We start from the raw sequence: 11,379 nt of genomic DNA, 5'->3' as shown, positions 1-11,379 counted from the left end.
CTGAAGCAGCAGCTCCCTCAGATTAGTGGTAAATCTGCTCTGATCTGTCAATGGGCCTTTCACGGCTCTTGAGCAGCTCCAAGAGCCCCAGGGGTTGCAGTTGGGTGCAAGAACCTCGGTGCAATTGCAGATTCTGGGTCTGCATCCTGAAGTTTCGGTGTCTGACCTGAGGAACTCGGATTTCCAGCACTGTCCAGGAGGGTTTTCACTTCAGCAGTGGCAGAGGCCCAGGCTCTCCTGTTTGGGGAGGGATTTTGTGTCTTGGTGCACAGAGCAGGTGGTCATTCCCGGCTTTGATTTGTTATCCTTTTCATCGAGTTAAGGCCCTTTCCCTGTTTTACACACCAAACGTTTCATGTTTGAGAATTCAGTAATAAAGCAGCAGCTTTGAATTTGTCTTAATGTAGCAAGGCTGCCAAGAGAATGAGGCTGCAAAGATTCCACTTTTTGATGGCTCTTGGTTTTTCTTCACCGTTACAAAGCTGCATTTATTACCTTTTAGAGCAATGCATTTTATGGGGTTTATGTGATCAATGACTTCAGGCAGCACAAGACATTTTCCTTTCCTGAGGTTTTCTTATGTGTGTTTGTATGTCTGTGCTTAAAGGGAGAGTGGAATTATCTAAGACAGTAAAAAAAAAGGAAGCTGAGGGATGAGTGGGGAATGGCTCTACCTCGAAATTAAAGCAAGAGAAAGAGCAACAAAAGAAATGGTAAGTACATATTAGAATTTACATTCTGGTTGAACAGTAAAGCACCCAAATGAGGAAAATCTGCTCTCAGATTCTTCAGCACTCTAGGTAAACATATGCAAACTGCCATTTAAAAGATTCACTTGTCTTTTGTTGACAATATAATCTCTTCTTTAATTGACAATCACAGTTACACTTAAAAAACCTGTTTGACTACCCTTACCTCTGTAAATTTATCACTGTGATAAAAGCTATCAAAACAATAGAAACAGTTTTATTTAGCACTTCACATCCAAATATTTCTACAGATTTAAATTGCTTTGTCTAAGTGAAACTAGCAGTTTTATGCCTTTTTTTTTTTTTCTCCCAAACAGTTCCAAATGTCCTCATAACAGTAGATTTCTACCACTTTGCTTTGTAAGCAGAATCCAGACATGGTAACACAGACTCCTGAAAGTTTCATAACAAAGTGAGATGTCCTTCTGATGCTCTCTCAGGGAAATGTAAGGACAATATTCCAGTGAACTTTCCCTACACTTTGTGCATTAATATTTTCTGTCTAGAAAAACATGATGAGGAGCATCAAAACCCTAGACCAGACTGGTCTTAGAACTGAATACCTGAATTATTAGAGAGATGGTTTATAATGCTTGTATGGGTTTGTAGATGTCACTTTTCAGATCTGTTTGTAACCGATAACTAGAACTAAAGACTTAAATATATAACAGAGGACACTGTATTTTCATTTATTAAGGGAGGAAGGTTCAGAAGTAATTTTGACTCAAAATTAAAGTCAATGTTTTTTACACAATGAGTAAATGGAACTGCTGCACTCAAATCCAAATTTGGTACTGATCTAAATGAATAATGAAAAGTAAATTATTATTTATTCAAAAAGTACATATATATGGCTGTAATTTTTATTAGACATGTAAGTCTTTTCTCCCAGACAACAAGAGACTGGACAAGAGGAAATGGCCTCAAACTACACCAGGGAAGGCTTAGTTTAGATATTAGGGAAAGATTTTTCACAGAAAGGGTTGTCAAGCATTGGAACAGGATGCCCAGGGCAATGGTGGAGTCACTACCCCTGGAAGAGTCCCAAAAACGTGTGGATGTGGCACTTGAGGACGTGGTTTAGCGATGACCATGGTGGTGGTTCTGGGTCGATGGTTGGACTCAGTGATCTCAAAGGTCCTTAACAATTCTATGACTGTTCCTTGTTTGTACATTCTTGTAATTGCTGTCCTGCACATGACAGAGCTTGTTGGACAGCACTGAAGAATCCAATAGCTGTGCCCCTTAAAAGCATTCTGCTACATTTGAACTAACTTTGGATTAGAAACTGCTTCTTTCCACTGCCCTGATTAAGTTTCCAAATAAATGGTTCACTTCTAGTATTGCCTCTCAATTGGTAAGTCAGGGCTGAAAAGGTAATAACAATAAGAAAATTGCAAGGTAGCTTTAATGGCTAATGTATAGGAACGAATTTTTTGTGACTCTCATAAAAATCAAAAGATTGAGCCAAATGAATCCTTTTACTTCTGAATTTGCAGTTGCAAGTTGAGTGCTCAGTGCATAGAGGGAGATGATAGTCTTTTACATGTAATGGTGTTTCATTAGCTTCCCTATTTATTCAAATTATGCTTTTAGTGTTATAGAACTCTTATGTTTATATTTACATTTTATAGTCTTATGTTTACTTAAGAGAATAACTTGAAAACATTCCACAGATGTAGCAACACTGAAAACCTGCCACAATCCAGTGAGAAAGTGCTTAGTTAGTAAATGTCATTTAATCAAAACCATTCAGACTGTTAGGGGAGGGGAAAAAACCCCACTTTTATGGTAATTGCATCAAATAAAAGGATATGCTGCTGTTTCTTGACTGGCATGTGGTTGGAGAGTCAGTGTTCGTGCTTTTGGTGGCCTTAATGGGTGGTTCAGTGTCTGCAAATGGCTCAGGCCTCTGCAAGAATATTTTGGGTAATTTAAAGCCTCTCCCTGTGACAGCAGAAAATGGACTTAGTGAAATATTCCACCCAGTGGCCAGAGAGGCACTTTGTTGGTATTGTCATCAGTAGGCTTCAGGATGGAAGGAAAAAGTAAATAATGTGCAGAGGAAAAAAGTAAATAATGTGCAATCCTTCTGTAGAGTAACAGCAAATACCAAACTATGGAACAAAAGACAGATGAATTCCTTGTCTCCTAATATTAAACTAATCACTCACTTACCAGCACTTGCAAATGAAATACCTCAAAGATGTCTTTTTTTTTTTTCCCTGGGAAGGCTGTTACTTCCCACTTGAGAAAGATGGATGTTTTCCAGCACTGAGCGTGAAAGCTGCAGTACCTTTCTTACTGGGAACTGTTCTTGTCTGATGTTCAGAGACTTGCATGTGCTTTTCCAGGCATTTAAAAAGAAACTCTTGAATCATGGAATGGTTGGGGGTTGCAAGGCAACTTTGAAGGTCATTTATGGAATGAATGACATCACAAGACAGCACAAAGTTCCGTCTGCCTTCCTTGGGCAGAGCTGGGACTGCCCAGGCTGATGGAGGTGTTGGAGGACGCTGAGGTGGCCAGGTCAGGATTACTCAAGTTAAAATGTGCTGGGTTTAAGCCACACTGCAAAGCCTTAATGCACAGGCACACAACTGATTGTAATTGCACCATCCTGAGGAAGTCTGTGCTCTGCTGGATTTCAGGCCAATGATTTGGATATAAATCAGAAGCTTGAACACCTCCACTTGGGCTCTCTGTGCTTGAGTTGCTGGGTCAAGCTTTGCAAATGTTTTCTTTCCAGGACACACAAATCTCCAGAGCTTCTGGTGGTCTGAACCCCTCTGCACGAGGGCTTGGGCAGAGATTTTAATGCTGCTTTATGCAGGAGGGAAAGGAGTTTTGGCAACCTTACTATTATGTTGCAAATTTGTGGTGGTCCATGGTCATTTCAGGTCAAGCTGCTGTAATTCCATAAATTGTGTCCTTGGCTCTGTTCCTGCTGCTCAGAGGTGTTTCTCTTCCATCAGTGAGAGGGTTAAAGCAATGTGTTCTCTGTAAGGACTCTGAGGATTTCACCTGTTTTAGAGCAAGATGAGTGAAGTTCATGGTGCATAGTAAAATAATTATGCATTTAGTCATTGATCTTGCAAGTCTTCCATGTTCTCATCCATAAGGAGGGGGGAGTCTGGAAGCATTAACTGATATTTCTAATTAATTGACAGCATTTGTAGATAAATTCCAACGTATGAATTTTGGCCAAAGTCCCCGTTTGAGGTGTCAGACTTTTCTGTGTGATTTGTAACTGAGTTCAAAAGGTCTTAATTTTAAGTTTTGGCTTACTGAGTCTTTTTAAAGAAAAATGAAAGTTAAAAAGCTCATCTTTAAAATGTATTTAAATTAAATACCATTCTTGCAGCTTCAGGCTTCATAAATGTTTTCAGGCAAACCAACATCTATTAGAAAACATTTAAACAGACACTACAAATGTAAGTATAGAAAGAATTAATTTGCAACATTTTATCATAAAGGCATTGGCAAATTGCTTCCTACATTACTCAACTATTTGTAGTTATTTGTTCTTTTTCCACTGGAGCAGAGTAAAATTCTCCTTTCCAGCTTCTTGCTGCTCTTATCTCTCGAAATGAATTGTGTTCCCCACACAGCACCCACGATCGATGCAAATATGCTTTGATTTTTTTTTCACAAAGCAATTACCCCTAAATACCAGAGTTCAGTGCCGGGTTAGTGCATCTTGTGCTGCTGATTTCAAACTGGAGGACTCATTTGTAAACAATTTCTTTTTGCATTACCCTTTAGGAGTTGAGTGATGTGATGCCTCACTCTCAGTTCATTTCCAAACACAGTTAAGTGCTTGGCTCCATCACCTGAACGTCAGGATCCCTTTTCCCAGTTTTTCATGAATGCAGCACGATTTGGGTTGTGAGGTCTCTTAAAAAGAGTGGAAAAATTCACCACTTCTCAATGAATTTGACTGAAATGCAGAAATCCTGCCAAGGGGATTATAAAAAATCAAACAGCACCAAGGTGTGTTTTAGGTTAAACTCGATAAAGTCACTGCAAAGGTGAATTTGAGAGGAGTTAAATTATTCAACTGTAATATTCCTAAGCTGTATTTGAGGCATAGAATCACAGAATCCTTAAGGTTGGAAAAGACCTCCAAGATCATCTAGTCCAACATACTGTTTGTCTTGTTGGAGGTACAGTTTTAAACAAATAAATAAAAAACCAAAATAAGGACTTTGACATAGTGAAAACAAGGTCTTGTTCATCAGCCTACTTGATCCTCCACCAAGGACAGAAATATTTATGTGCTGGTACAACTGGCTGCTATTTTCTATTTTTCCAAATAAAATGTTGAGAGAGTTTTAAAAGGAAATTTGCACAGTGCCAGTGTTTGGGGAGATAAACTGCAGCTCCCTGAACCCCTGAACTCCCAGCACTTCAGGGACACCATTCAATGCATAGTGAGGGGAATAAGAAAACTGTTTTCTTATCTCAGTGGAGGATCGTGGGTTTTGTAAAGTGAAAAGCTGCCCCTTTCCCAAATGAGGACTTATTTCTATCAGCCTGCAGCTTCACTGAGACACAAGGAGCTGCTTTGAAGGCTGCTCTTCATCACAGACTTACTACTCACATATTTCCATTTGTTTCATGATGTTTCTTTTCCCAGTCTGTGCCATTTGCAATCACTATCTGGGCTGATCCCCAGATGAATTAATTACTTTAAATTCTTACACTGTAGGTAACATTCCACCTGTATTTACTTGTTTGTATTTATTTGGCTTTGATTTTTTTTCCCTGGAGCAAGCTACTACTCAGTAGATATTCAATCCCAAGTTATTTTCACAGACAAGAAGCAAAGTAGGAGGTTTCCTCTTTGATATCCTTTATTTATTGTTTCAGAGTTGTAAAGGGACTGGTTCTGCCACTGTTTGGAATGAAATGCAGGTTATCTCACTAAATCAATGTCAGATCTGATAGTCAGGAGGCAGGTGAGTTCCTGGAAACTCAATACACACAAAGTTTTGAATTAGCAATATTTTGGCTTTTCACCCCAGAATTATAATGAAGAAGACAAAGGAATGTTTTTAATCCTGGATCAGTTACATAATATGTTAAACATTTTCATGCTGTTTGCTTACAACAAGCTTCCTGACTCTTATGACAACAGCTAAAAAGCATAGTTGTTAATGTTTTTCCTGGATTCCAGCACAGTGTGTTTAGCCAGTTAGTATTTATTTGGAAAAAACTTTGAAATGTGACATACTAGATCATTCCTACAGACTCGTTGAGGCTGGGAAGTGGCCATTTACTCACTTTTATTTAGCCCTAAACTTGTCTGCTGGGTGTTGCAGGCCTGGCAGTGAACATTGCTAAAACTACACTGCCCAGAGAAGAGGAAACTTGGTTTAATATTTACCCTTGACTCCTCTACTGCAAGTGACTCCTCTAGTTTTGAGGAAAAGAGAGTTCCTCTCCTTGATTTAACTCCAGTTGCACTTTGGAGACCTTTTCTGAGGGATATGTCTCCCAGGATACAGGTGTCACTTAGGTTCTGATGAAAGCTTTTCCTGTGATTCAGGCTTCTATGAAACTTTGTAATTGAGGTTTGGTCCCAAAGGCTTTAACATTCTTAATTCTTGACACTGAAAGCAGTTGGGCTCCCTCCTTCCTTTCAGAAATGCAATTTCCTTCATATATAGAACTTTTTCCCCTCTACCCTTCCAAATTTGGGGGCCTGGTTGAGAGGTTTAGTTGTAAGGAACCAAAGCTCAGGGTGACTTGCTTGAATGATGGAAGAAACAGGAGACAAAACTGATCAGGAAATCTGAGGCTCCTAATTTTGTGGTGGTGTCCCCACACATCTCTAGAGGAAAGGAAGCTCTTACAAGATCCTGGCCTAGGAGAGCTCCCAATGAGCAAATCTAAACTGGATTTCATACTTAAATCTGTGGGTTTTTTCCTATCTAGCTGTTAAACTTCTTCAGCTTTAAGATGGGAGCAGCTTGCTTTCTTTTGTCCCATCTCACCTCAAACATGATCAAATTTTCCATCTGCCCTAAACTTAACATGCCAGTGCCTTATTTCTGCCAACAATCATTTTTGAACTGTACTGAAGCACCACTTTACACTTATTGCCTCAAGGAATGAGAAAACCTTTCAAATTACTCAGTCCCCTTGGATTACTAAACTTTATTGTATCCATATTCCTACTGTCTGATACCAAGGAGCCTCATGTACTGTACAGATGTTGAGAGCCTCACGCTGTAGCAATGAGGAAATTCTTTTTCTCTGCATGGTGCTAATCTGCCAGTTTAAATCTGCTTTTTCATGCACATTCTGCATCTGTGTATTGCTCTTGCTCTGCATACAGTGGAAAATGGGGACATTAAACCACACTCTGTAGCTGTAAACATTCTTCATGATTCTGCCTTTTCTTCTCATTCAAAGGTCTCAAATCACATTTAACTGTTCCATGCAAGGAGATGTGTGTAAATAAATTTATGGTTATTTTGCCTTTTATCAAGTAAAAGAAAGCCGAAGTTTGTGAAGTTAGCTTATGGTGATGTTCACACAAATGAATGTAACTTCCAAACTCAGTTCTATATTCTTTTCCACTTAGGTTATTACTTGAAGTGTCAGGTTATAGTTAGAATTCACCAGGGCTGGCAGGTGTGGCTGAATCTCAGAGCTGGTTGTAAATCAATATCTGCACTGCCCCTCAGTGCTGCCACTGCCCCCCACTCCTCTGGGGAGTCCGAGCAACGCGTTATTTAAAGGCAGCTCAGCTCCCAAGGCCGTGGCACAGCCAGACAGCAGGAACTGGAGCTGCACTGTTGGAACAGGATGAATCTTTTCTGAAGGAAATCCTCCCTGCTAATAGGATGACCCGTGCCTGGAGTATTTTTCTTTCCTGTTTGTGTGATTATAAAGTTCAAAGGTAATTTCACAAAGCTGCATTCAAATGACTCAGCGCTGGTAAATGCTCCACACCCCCCGCCGTGATTTTAGCGCAATAATCAATTTAAACGTATTCTATACAGAAAAATGATCAAGCCTTTCCTGTATTCAGCTCCCCAGGTATTTTCCAGGGCTTTTACACTTAGGCAAGAAGAAAGCTTTCATAGAGAAACCACACAGTTTTATTAAAGAAAAGGAAAAAAAAAAAAGAAAAAAAGAAACAACCTACAGATTTGTGCTATTGTCCTAATAATTGCTTTGTATTTGAGGTAGGCATTTTTCTTTAGCTAACCTTCTGCTCTGCAGATTAAAATAAAGTTCAGAGGAAAACTTCTTTAGTGGAGGTGGCATCAGAGTGCTCTGAGCATTGATTTGCTGCATTACCTGAGGGAGAAATACTTATTTACAGGTCAGGATTCTCATGGAACATTCTCCTGAGTGGTGTTGAATCATTTGCCTGGTAAAAGCAGCAGCTGCAAGAGAGTCCCATCAATGGCAATCACACACAAGTTGTTATTAATGCCATGATTATTGTTTGGTAATTCCATAATCCTGGAATACCAGAAACATCACTGTCACCAGCATTTTGGAGAACTGATTTTCTATGTTATTGTAGTGACTAATAAATATTCTCTCTTCAGTAGAATAAAGATCCTTTCTCAATACTTACTGAGAACAAATACTCGGGCTTTTAGACATGAAAACACTATCATGTTTTTGACTTGGTGCTGTAAAAAAAAATCACTTTGGAAAGCTGAATTTGACAGAGGGAAAGGAAAATGTAGAATGAGCCAGAAATTATTCGGTTTGTTTTGGGGGTGAGACAGTTCTGAAATCAAGCAGCAGAAACCAAACCTGCCATGACCTCGTGCTTCCCTTCAAGAATTGGAAAATCTAGGAGAAATAACTGTGTCCCATGTTGTAAGAATAACAAGAGCCTGGGTGACAAGTCAATGTGACAAATGTCTCTCCAGCATTTTACTTGTCTAGGATGTAAAGCCAGGAATATCCAGAAACTCAGGATGGCATTTGGCTTTTCGTGTTCTGAGGCTTTGCCCTGCTGTTTCACGGTGAGGTTTGATTGGGTAGCAGGGGAGACACTGATCCAAGTTTGGTACTTTATATCATTGATATTTTTACTTTATATCATTGATATTTTCCCACACATCCCCCTGAATCAACTAATGATGGTGTATTAAAAAAGAAAATAAATTCATGTCTTAACTCTGCCAAGGAAGTCGTTTTCTGCTCCAGAGTAATAACTGACAACAGAACTATGAGTGAGATCAGTAGAAGGAAAATAGTTTATTTTAAAGATTCTTGAAAACTTTTCATTAGGGGAACCCCCACTTATAATGATGTGGCAGATCATCCTCATACAGGCTGACAAATAAATGAGTGCCTGAGGTTTGATCCAAAATGACAGAGCTTGGTCAAAATAAGTTCTGAAGCACACCTGGCTTTTAATATGTAAAATATGAATGCCTTGGGTTTGGGGGTGTTATACAGAACAGTTTCCAGTTTGCTGATTTTCCCCACTTGTAATAAGCTCTGAGCATTTTTCAGAGCAGGGAGTGTAACTGCAAATCCACTGAGTTTTGCATGAACTTAGCAATTGATTCAAAGTTAAACAAAAGGTGATGCATGTGGAGAGAAGAAATTAAAATTTTATTAGGTTCAGCTGCATCAATCCTGATATATTTTCCACTTTATCTCTCTTTCGACTGGAATTAAAAAATGCTGCTGTTCTTGACTAATTTTATTATTTTATAACTCGCTTCAAAAATTTATATAAACTTCAGATGCTCAGCATTTTTTGCAAATGTTGACCCATGACTGGCCAATTTAAATTTCAACAAGGTCAGACCTACCACCCATAATTCATATAATGAAATGCCTCATAAAATCTGAAAAATAATACACTGGGAAGTGCAAAGGGAACAGGACTTTCTTCAGCTGCTGAAAAAGCAATAAAATGTTACAGCATTTCTCTTCGTAGCAGCAATAACAAAACCTTTCCAGCCAATAATCTGACTTGATTTTAAAGAACATTCAATTTGCTTCATAGTGAAGATATTTTCTGAATGTATTATATAGATAACCCAGAACTGAAGGCCAACCTGGATGAATAACAAGGTGCCTGATCTGATATTTCTCTAAAATAATCCCTACCTGGGTAGGATTTCCACAGCTCAGTGCCAGTGCCAGTGAGGAGTGATTGGGACTCTAAGCAAAAATAGGCAAAAAAAGGCTCCCCAAAGTACTTCGTGGGGTTTCCAGAATAACAGCAGCATTTGTTTTATTAACATCATTTCAGAACATCTTGGAATCATCTTGAACTGTTCATTTTCTGGCTGCAATTAAAGCTGGGGTTTAAGAGTTAATATGTGGGGTGGGGGTTTGCAAAAACTCTTCTGGAATTTTACTAAATTATGAAGTGGAGAGAGAACGTTGTGAGTTTTATTAATGCATTGCCTGTATCCAGATGACTAAATGCCTTCTCCCCTCACAGCCTGGATTGATTTGACTTCTTCTGGATTGATGCTGGTTTAATTGAGATCATTTGGGGCTTCCATTGCTCCCCAAGGATAATTGCAGTAGCTGGAAGGACATTTGTTGCTATGTGATGCCCTGCAGTTGCTACAGCATGACATAAACTCACAGTAATCCACAAAACAGTCTCATATGAATTATTTCATATATATATCTATCTATTCTAGTGTTGTCTATGTATTACTTATGTATGTGCTTGTCTGTAGACTGGAATTTTTTATTTTTCTTTATGTGAAGCACAGGAAGGTACCTATAACTTATTTATATTTGCATAGATCTTGTTGTGACAAAGCACAGAAGTCCCATATTGATCAGCAGGATTTAAATGTGTGTTATCCATTCCACTGCAGCCAGAATTTTTAGTGCTCAGTGGCAGTGGGACAACTCTCTTTTGTAAGCTATGAAAGAGGAAATTCGTGTGAGGAAATTCCTTTCCTACTTCTCCAACACTTGGAATTATTTACATTTCAAAGTAAAAGGGGTTGCTCCCATGTAAGTGAAATGGGATTATTTTGCTTTGCTCTAAGATTGAACTGACTATCATGTAGCTTTGGAGTCTTGGACAAAGCCTGAAATCTAAAGTGGGAAGAGTATAAATGACACATTAGAGTGGTGTGTCATAAAAGCTGTGATAGGTTTAAAAACAGATCCATATTAAGGAAAAAAAAAAAGATGAAAGAGCAACAGACATAATGGCATTACTGTAATAGCAGTCACTGTGGAGCTGAGCAAGGGAACCAGTGGAATGATTCCATAGTTTCAGCAGAAAATGCCCCCTAATTTAACATACTGATTAATATATGTCTATATCTATATTACAGCTTCAGAGTTGCAGGATTTAGAAAAATCAAATTACATGTACCAGTGACACGTAGCTTTGCTCTGCCTGTGTCAACCCTGCCCAGAGCTCAGGCAGGAGAAACACAGATATAACCAGAATCCTTGATGCTTGGGATTGCTAATTTATAGTTGCAGAGTTCATTGGAACAGCTCTGAAGTTGCCATTAACCTCTGCTGAGACCATCTTAAATGACTTTGGTCTTGGTTCAGTCATCTCGTGCCCACCCACCCCCACATTTGGGCCTGGCTGATGTGCTCTCACCCAGCATGGCTATGAAATAAATGCCTGGGGGAATGCTTGACTTGC

This window comes from Myiozetetes cayanensis, unplaced genomic scaffold, assembly GCF_022539395.1.
Source record: "Myiozetetes cayanensis isolate MyiCay16 unplaced genomic scaffold, myiCay2020 scf16, whole genome shotgun sequence".
NCBI lineage: Eukaryota > Metazoa > Chordata > Aves > Passeriformes > Tyrannidae > Myiozetetes > Myiozetetes cayanensis.
The sequence above is the reverse complement of the archived record's forward strand: the minus strand, read 5'-3'. Positions refer to the sequence as shown.